The sequence below is a fragment of the Lutzomyia longipalpis genome, chromosome 3 (genome assembly GCF_024334085.1).
Source record: "Lutzomyia longipalpis isolate SR_M1_2022 chromosome 3, ASM2433408v1".
NCBI classification, from domain to species: domain Eukaryota; kingdom Metazoa; phylum Arthropoda; class Insecta; order Diptera; family Psychodidae; genus Lutzomyia; species Lutzomyia longipalpis.
This window is the reverse complement of record NC_074709.1, coordinates 6,708,529-6,715,537: the sequence shown is the minus strand read 5'-3', so window position 1 is coordinate 6,715,537 and position 7,009 is coordinate 6,708,529.

Sequence of the window (7,009 nt, the reverse complement as noted above, 5' to 3'; positions counted from 1 at the left end):
ACGCCCATATTTCACGTTGCTTTACTCTTTAAAAGTTATATAAAGCATATGCGTTTATGCTTCATTTGATGACATATGACGCATTGCATTGATGCATTTGTTTCTATTGTGAAAACGTGCAAACACATGCAAGGAAAGATGAAACAGGGGCGTGGCTTTTGCATAGCATAGATTAATCTTTTTCAATTCTTTTTATTCAGCGTCTGATGTAAAAGCTTCATAATGAACAGAATCCTCCAAAATTGTTTAACAAGAGAGTTTTCATTTTTGAAATTTTCTTGTGAAATAATCACGAAATGACATGGAAAAGGTAGGTGATTAATTAAAAAATATGACTTCATGTTTTCAATAACTTACTTGCAATTACTTTTTCCCAAACTGGCTAATCCACCTCTTGTCTCCCCTACAGGATTGTACATTTCAGTTATTTTGAACTAAAATTATAACAAGGAGTGTGTCTAAGGACGTTGATCAATTCAGTGCCCCTAAAAGCTCTAAAGTTCTAAAAAGAACATCCTGTACTAATAAGCCTTTGCACAGATTGGCGCAAATTGCAAAAAGAATAAATTCATATGAAAGCTCAAGAAAAGCTCTCACTGTTTCGGCTTTTAGCTATATATAATACTCACATATTTTTTTTTTTTTTTTTTTTTTTGCCACCCTCCCACCCGATTTAGAAAGTCTGTAGTCACAAGGGGACTACAAGACTGCAGTCTTGAGGCAAGCCAGTTGCCTTACAGGAAGACCATATTCCGTTTCAGGAAATCAGCGATTCCCATCAACGGCCCCAATTTCCTTTGTTCAATGGCTAGTGCCACAATGTCCCTAGAATAGGGATTATCACAGACTTCACTGCACGCAACAACAAGCTCCTCTCTCCCACTAACATACTTAGGACAAATAAACAGCACATGATCAACATCTTCATACAAATTACAAACATCACATAACATACTTTCCACTATATTAAACCTGGCCAAATGGGCATTAAGCCTGAAATGGTTGCTAATGATCCTGTTGATAAAGTATATTTTTTCTTTACCAACATTCTCTAACCCTAGAAACCATGGATTTCTCCTGCATTCCGGCAGAATTGAAAAGGCAAGTCTGCCTCTGCTTTCATTTAACCATTGGTCTTGCCATCTGTCAAGGCAAATCCTGTTAATAGAGAGAAAAAGATCCTCCCTACTATAAGCGATTCGCTCTTCACATGGCTCAGAGGCACCCCGTCTAGCCAACGAATCCACTCTGTCATTCCCAGTAATTCCGACATGCGAAGGCACCCATACAAAATGAACTTCTCTCCCACCTGTATTTAGAGCTTTAATATCCAGAAATATCTTAGATAGTAAGCAGGGCATATCCGGAGAGGGCTTGAAATTTTTTATAGCGAGTACACTGGATAAAGAGTCAGTAACTACAGCTACCTTAGACCCAATCGCCTCAACACTTAAAGCCCTATGCAGTGCCATATCAATGGCGACTAGCTCAGCCGTAAAAACCGAGGAAACAGGGTTCACCGCCCTCCATTCTTCGTAGTCCAGGCCACTATCCCAGATAGCAGAGCCGACCCCTCGATCCGTTTTTGACCCGTCTGTGTATATCACCATGTGAGTATTATTGTCATACCGTGATAGAATATCAGAAGCCATGACATTAGCATACACCAACCAAAGATCTTTTGGGATACCCCTCAACCTATCCCAGATTTCAAGGCAGACCACAAAAGAGGGTCGCTGGATATATGTGTACGCGTCGTATCTCATCACGCAGTTATCTGACCATTGCACCTGCTCTAGAGTTTCGAGAAGTTCACACAACGCGTTGCTTGGTTTCCGCCGTCGCAAATTACGCAACTCATGTAAGAGAGAAGGATGCCTATCAGCACACCTGACTAGAAATCTCGTTGATAGCTGAGTATACCTACACTGAAGAGGACAACAGCCCGCAAGAATTTCCAAACACCCCGTATGAGTGGAAACCATTACTCCGAGGCATACCCTAAGTGCTCGCCACTGAATACGGTACAATTTAATGAGATGCGTCTTAGCGGCTCCTCTGAAAACAAAGGACCCATATTCCAGTACAGACCGAATCGTAGTAACATAGAGGATCTTAAGGATGGTAGGATGCGCTCCCCACTTCAGGCCGCAGACGGCCCGCAAAAAGTTTATTCTTTTATTGCATTTATCAACAATACTTCGAATATGTAAGGCCCACCTACACTTAGCGTCAAATATGACACCCAGATATTTAAATTCCCTGACTGTGGGAATCACTTCTCCATCGCATAGAACGGAGATAGTTGGAGGTCTATGTTTACCCGTGAACAGGACAAAAGCAGATTTTTGAATAGAGATGGAAAGCCCCCTCTTATTAAGAAAATTTTGAATCCTTTCGCACGCCAATGTCAAGTTGTCTTGTATTACGCAGGGATCTTTATGTGCTATTCCAATAGCAATATCATCAGCGTACTGAAGTATGAAACACCCCTCTGGTATTATTTCTTCTATATCCCTTACGTAGAGATTATAGAACATAGGGGAAAGGACTGATCCTTGGGGTAGACCCAGGTACCCTGTGCGAGACAAAATTTTATTATTCCCACAATAGAAATCAAGCTTTCTTTCCCCCAGTAGGTTACTCAGTAAGACGCAGATGCTAAAAGGGAGTCCCACAGTCAGCATGTCCTGGAGAAGTAAATCTACCAAAACACCGTCATATGCGGACGCAACATCAAGAAATAAACAGCCTAGAGGCTTTTTTTCAGACCCTGCAGATTGGATTTTAACGTGCAGATCGGCCAGACAATTGAGGGTACCCATTCCTTTGCGAAACCCCATTTGTGAATGTGGAATAAGTCTATTTGAAGAAACCCAATTCTCTAACCTACGCATAATCATTTTTTCAAAAATCTTTCTTACAGAAGATAGAATACAAATAGGCCTGTAATGTGAAATTAGACTGCCATCCTTCCCTGGTTTCTTAACGGCGACTACTTTGGCTGTACGCCATGAAACTGGTACTTCGGCACTTGTAAGAAATTCATTAAACAGACCAAGCAAAAATGTAATTCCCTCCCTGGGTAGGTTTTTCAAGAGGCTAGCTTTGATCCCATCATTGCCAGCTGCTTTATTTTTAGTTTCATCAATTGCCTCACTGAGTTCGTGTACAGAGAAATCGCACCACCTAATCCCACTATTGCCTACCCGTTCACAATTCGGCACCAGTTCTGAAAAGGGCCTACAAACAAAGGGCGGTGACAATTTATCAGCAAATTCAGTCAGTTCCGCCACACTCAATCCCGGACTACAACTTCTAGCTTGGCCTCTAAAGGCTTTAGCCATGTTCCACAGTTCCCTCAGAGATGTGCTATCTGAGAACCCCTCACATCTGGTACGCCAACTCTCAGTCCTCCTTCTACGGAACAGGCGCTTAGCAACTGCGTTCAAACGCTTATACACAATGAAGTCCTGTCTCGTTCCAGAGTTACAAAATACATGGAAAGCATCAGCCCTTCTATTCCACGCAGCTTCACATTCGGCGTCGAACCAGCATTGATTCCTGAAACAGACAGAAGACCCATTTCTTCTGCTATTGGAGTTAGGCGAACCCCTGACATTTTGAGCACCAGCGGCCGAAGACAACAGCAGATCATTGAACTTTTGGAGGCGTACCTCTGCAGAAGGGTCATTCAGTGCAGCCACACCCCGGGAAACTGATACTCTGTATTTCCTCCAATCCGTACGGGCTTCGCGAAACTGTGTCACCTGAGGCTCTATATTAGCAGACATGTTGCCGTTAGGACTAGACCAAGTTGCAATTATAGGAATGTGATCACTCCCCAGACTATCACCAAGAACTTCCCACGTCCAGTCGAGCCCCGATTCACGAGAAATAAACGAGACATCTATAGCACTACCAGCTGCTGGGGGACATGCTATTCTTGTTATTCTCCCATCATTTAAAATTACAAGATCCTTATCGTCACACCAATCACCCAGAGTGCTACCTCTACCGTCGGTCACAGAGGAGCCCCAAAGCACATTATGTGCATTGAAATCCCCACCCATAAAGTATTTTTCAACGCCTGGATGCCATATTCTATTTAAATCCGCATATCTAATCGGGGAAGTATGCGGGATATATACAGAACAAAACAAATTGACCCCACCATTCACGTGTACCAAAACAGCGACCATCTCTGCTGCAGTATTTAGTTCATCAAGTAGGTCGACACGGGTAGACCTAAACCTTCTATGCACACCCACAAGAACTCCTCCGCCCCAATTAGTTCTATCATTTCTAAAGAGATTATAACCAGGGATCCTGATATTACACCTAGGAGTGATTTTAGTTTCCTGAAGTAGCAATACATCAACACGTTTACGATTACATAAAATACTAATATCCTGAAGCTTAGACCGGATTCCATTAATATTCCACTGAAGGACCCTAAGTTCATTAGTTACGACTAGATCCATGACGTTTACGAGACTTTTTCAGCTTTTTAACCAGCATTTGTCCTAACATATTTTCAATACACGGAAGTACAAAGTTTTCTATCATGGCAATACAGTTCTTACTCATCCCACAGTTCCTTAACAGCAGCAACACCACATCCTTCCACCCAAAGTTCGAAATATCACTCATCATAGCACTATCTCTCGGCATCACTGGCGGCGGCAACTTCTTCTTGGGTCCTGGTGCCGTTGGAGGAGTAATTTGTCTACCCCTTTTGACCCGCGCACTACCTTGCTCATCAGCCAAACCAAACCATGCGTTATCGTCTTGCCGATCACTATTTTTCCTTTTGCGGGGCATAGCAGCTGCCCCTTGCCACCCTTCATCCATGGACTCTTCCTCGTCCATCTCAGAATCCGCAGTCTCCGACACGTCATATATCTCGCCCACTTCTGACTCCTCATCTTGGTCACCGAGAGCCCCAAAACGATTTTTCGTAGGGATATTCTGGACTTCATTTGTATTGTTGACTCTTGCTTTCTGTCCATTGTTACGCCTCTCCTGCCTACGAGGCACGTTGCGGGATTCGTTATTAGACGGCCCATTTCTTTCATTATCCCTATTAGTGATGGCCCGAGTGACCGCTCTATCCTTAACATCCTTAATCTTAGGGCATTTATGAACTTTGTTCGCGTAAAGCAACCGGCAGTTGGGGCAGCGAAAACTGCCCTCTCCCGTGCACGCCACTGAGTCCTCTCCCTCGTTATGGATTAAACCACATTTTTCACATCTTTTCCTGGCACCACATCGGGCTTCTGTATGTCCCAACCTTAAGCAGTTGTTACATTCAAAAATCTTAGGAGCATACGCTTGCACTGGAATCCTCAGCTTGTTGACTATGACGTAATCAGGAAGGGTGGTACCGGCAAAGACAATGCGTACAAAAGGTGTAGAGGTAAGCCTCGTCTTATCATTTTCAACGACCTTCTTCTTGAGTCGATGGGCATCAACAACTTTGATCTCCCTAGTATCACCATTGAGAATCCCATAGCCTTCAGAAACAAAGCAACTCGTATCTTCACAATCATTCATAAAGATCTTACCGCTGACTTCAGCCCTGTTGGCTGGTATATAAACAAAGTTTTTCTCGCAAAAATCTTTATCCTCAACCAGCTTATTAGCATCATCCCTGGAAGTCATATTTACCTTAAGTTTATCTCGATTCACGGGATCAATGTTTTCAATACCCACATACTTCGCAAAGAGAGCACCCGAGACCCGACAGATAGACATGCTGTTCTTGTTTTTCGCACGCACGTATACAATAAATGGAGCTGCAGCTCCTTCAGCATACTTTCTCACTCTAGCCACAGTCTCCCCATCTGATCTCACTCTTTTCTCCTTGGGGATTGCCCCAGTGGCAATACCCCCACCAGTCGCATTTTCTCCCGCGGCTTCGATTAAATGCGCATGCTCATTACGCTCATCTCCCTCCATATCCATATCCATTCCCCCAATACCCAGCAGAAATCCCTCTGAAAGAAAATCAAGAAAAAATAAGAAAAAATCCGAAGATTAGCAAGAAAAATAAAGATTTTGTCACAGCTCTAAATACGTCCGTTCAGTACGAAGCGCAGAGCCCAATGAATACTCACATATATACAATATAAATAATGCTTTATAGTAAAGACTGAGGCTGTAGTTCTATAGAGACTCACAAACTGTGGGAATTCTGATGGAACATACTAAATGACCTTTCCACTCCAATTGTATTGAATACTCTCAGAGGATTGACCTAAACTTATTCAAACCAATTGAACCCTAATATTTGAATGAGAAATCCGGGTAATAAAATCACAGAGAAATATTCAATAAGCCTTTCTATAAGGATATTTATATATTGAAAATTTTAATTTCCCCTAGAATAATTTAGTTTTCAATCTTTTTGATTAGAAAATTACTCTTTTAATTTAAAAAAAAATTTTTCAATTAATCAAAAAAATATTTTGTTTTATGCTTAATCATTTTTGTACATTTTCTAGATAAGTTTTTATTAATTTCCTGATCAAAGTTGACTCTTTGTATGATTATTTTCTCTTCAAAGGACTTCCTCTATGGATCCTCTATTTAACAAATAAAATTTCGCGGAACAAGAGACGCCAACTATGTCATTTGTGGTGTACTGTGTAAGTCGTGTAAGTGTAACAAATTTTTTGAAATTTTTCAACACCTAACCTCAAATTTTTATTTCCAATTATTTTAATCGTTTTAATCCTTGAATATTGATTTGCGCTGTCTTGTTATGTTCTTTTTTTAATGAAATCTGATATTCTCTATTAAATATCTTATCAAGGAAAAAATATTCATCAATTTTCCTTTATGAGAAGAGTTTTTAAAAGGAATTGAATTCATTACTTTTTGAAAGTTGACGCCATCTTTTTTTTTTCAAGCGTCTTTGACTCACATTGTTATTGTGAAAAGTCTACTGGCTGGATTTTTATGAATATTTCTGGAAATCATCTTCAAAGAATAAAGAAAAGTCAGA